Raw genomic sequence first — 3,187 nt, 5'->3', positions numbered from 1 at the left:
GGCTCATTCCTGTGGTTGCAATCACATTATGGCTGGAAAGCCTGCATGGTTCAAGATGGATTTACTCATGTGCCTGTTGTTGGTGCTAACTGTGGGCTAAGGCATCTCTCCTCTCTTCCATGTGACCTTTTCTCCTGGAAGCTAGACTAACTTCCTGTCATCGTGGTGGTCTCACAGCAAAGTTTCAAGAGGACAAGCCCCAAGGTCCATGTGCTTATCAGAACTCTATTTGTGTCACATTTGCTGATGTCCCACTGGCCAAACCAAGTCACATGTTCAAATCCAGTCAAAGTAGGAGGAGAGTTAGATTACACCTCAGGATGGGAGGAGTGGCAAATAATTTGCATCTATTTTTAATCTATCACAGATGTTTTGGGGAATTTTAGAGGCACAATTGATGGCATTGGGAGAAAAATGAGATGTGGGAAATAGGAAGAGGGAAGATTAAGGACGACTCGGGTGTGAGGAGAAGTTTTATTAGGTCCCAGCTATTTGTCTTTGTTTTTATTACATTTGCTTCTGGCTTCTTGGTCATGAAATCCTTGCCTAAGCCAATGTCTAGAAGGGTTTTTCCAATGTTATCGCCTGAAGATATTTTTTAATTCAAGGAAAAAATGTCAAGTGATAAACAAAATTTTTGATATAAATTCATAACTGATTATTTCATACTGAAATAGAAAGTTTAAAGCCATTGAGACAACAGGAAAGGTCATTTGAAAATTAACACTGATCTGCCTGAGAAGATATAGTACATGAATCACAATAACTTTCTGAACTGCATATAGCTATAGCATAAACCTGTTTCTGAATCTGACTGAACAGTGTTAATCGAAAATTCAAAGGAACAGTTAAAGTCACTGAATAGCTGTTGAATGAGGGGTGGAAAGTTACTTAAATTAAAAAAATCATTTTTAAATACCTATGATTTAAATCTTTAGTTTTAAACTTTTTCCCTGCAGAAATGTGTGAATGGTAATGATAAGAATGAGATGATGCAACCCACCACATGATAGCAAAGGACTAACCCACTTACACTATGGACTTAAACATGGGCACTACCTTGGCATGAAAGCTTAGAGTCTGATTCAGACCTGGATTCAGGCAATTAACTTCCTGAGTCATTTTATGTTGGCTACGTGAAGGAGGGATTGCGGAGTCTGAAAGCTTGCTTTTAGTCTCCAGTTAATATTGTAGAATTGTCTGTCTCTCGTATCTTTTCTGTGAGTTTTTGCTTCATTTATTTTGAGGCTCTGTTGTTAGGGACATGTAGATTTATAATTATGATGTCTTTGGGATGGATTGATTCTTTTATTATTATAAAATGTCCTTTATGTCTCTAATAAAAATTGTTGTCTCTTGGTAGGCCGAGGCGGACGGATCACGAGGTCAGGAGATCGAGAACATCCCGGCTAACACCGTGAAACCCCGTCTCTACTAAAAATACAACAAATCAGCCGGGCGTGGTGGTGGGCGCCTGTAGTCCCAGCTACTCGGGAGGCTGAGGCAGGAGAATGGCGTGAACCTGGGAGGCGGAGCTTGCAGTGAGCCGAGATCGCGCCACTGCACTCCAGCCTGGGCTCCAGAGCGAGACTCTGTCTCAAAAAAAAAAAAAAAAAAAATTGTTGTCTCAAAATCTATTTTATCTGATATTAGTGTAGCCACTACAGCTCTCTTTTAGTTACTGTTTGCTGGATGGGTCTTTTTTCTATGCTTTTATTTTCAATTCATTTGTGTTTTTCAGTCTAAGTGTATCTCTTGTAGACACATGCATGTTGTTGGATCCCTTTAAAAAATCCATTCTACTAATATATGCCTTTTGGTTGAAGTGTTTTATCCATTTAAGTTTAATGCAATTATTGATAAGGTGATATATGTGTCTGACATTTAACTATTTTCTATACACCTTATAGCTTCTCTGTTACTCTTTAATCTCAATTATTCATTTCTTTTATTCTGAATAGATGTTTCCTAGGTTTACTATGTTTTCTGGGTTATCTAACATATTTTAAACTAACATTTAGAATCACCTAGGTTGAGAATTATCTCCATGAGAATCACCTAAATTGCTTGGTATAAATGAAAACTTCCTAGCTAGATTCCTAGTTAGATTTACTGCATCCAAATTTTGGAGTTTTTCTTCCCTGAAATTTGTCTTTTTCACAAACTTCATGTGATTCTTATGCTCCTTAATTTGAGAATAAATACATATAGAAAACCCTTTTTCTTTTCTGTTATCAAATATTAGGACAGAAAGAGGAAATCAAGGTTAATTAAAATTTCAATACACCAGCCTCTGTTCGACATTTAAAATACATTACTTCTTTACTTATCACAAAACCTCTATGATATCCATATTATCCTCATCTCTTGTTAATTAACTTTCCTAGCACATATAGATAATAAGCAGCAGAGTCAAAATTTAAATTCAAGGTTCTCTAGTGAACAAAGAGGAAAAAATAATTCCAGACAACGTAAGACTAATTACAGAAAATAAAACACCCAGTAGAATATTAAAGGAAAGGGAAGACATGTGCTTTGTTTTCTCTTCCTGGTAAGAGATTCTAATGATTGTTTTATGCAAAAAGGCTGAGACATGCAGTTTGATTTCTGGTACTAATCCACGTGAGAAATATCAGAGAAGTCTAAGATTTAAAAATTGTCTATGCCCCGTAAGTCTTAAAATACCTGCAGTTCAATTGAAACTCAAAACAGCTTTTAGAACCTAGACCTACTACTGTCTTCCCTACTAAAGTCAAAACAGCTTTTAGAACCTAGACCTACTAAAGTCTCAGAAGCAAGTTATCAATGTGATTAAAATTCCCATGAGTTTTAGATGTTTGTTTTTTAAAGTTAGTTATGCACATGTAATAAACTTCCTATTCCAAAAAAGATCAGGCCGTAGATGAAGAGTCCTGTAACCTGTGTGCATCTATAGATGTAAGAGAAAGGGTATAGACTTGGGGTGAGAAAATATGAGTCTGAGTTCTGATTTTGCCACTTATTAGCTGCATGATCTTAGGCAAATAAATAATCTTAGCATTAATTTTCTCATTATGGAAAGGGGTATAGTAATAATCTTGCTTGTTTCATGCAGTCAATGAGAGAATCAAGGGTGGTAATATACATATATGAAATTATTTTGCATTTAAAAATGGGGTGTCATTTATCACTTTAGGGGTATTTGAGC

The sequence above is a fragment of the Rhinopithecus roxellana genome, chromosome 9 (assembly GCF_007565055.1).
Source record: "Rhinopithecus roxellana isolate Shanxi Qingling chromosome 9, ASM756505v1, whole genome shotgun sequence".
NCBI classification, from domain to species: domain Eukaryota; kingdom Metazoa; phylum Chordata; class Mammalia; order Primates; family Cercopithecidae; genus Rhinopithecus; species Rhinopithecus roxellana.
Note: the sequence above shows the minus strand (reverse complement) of the source record.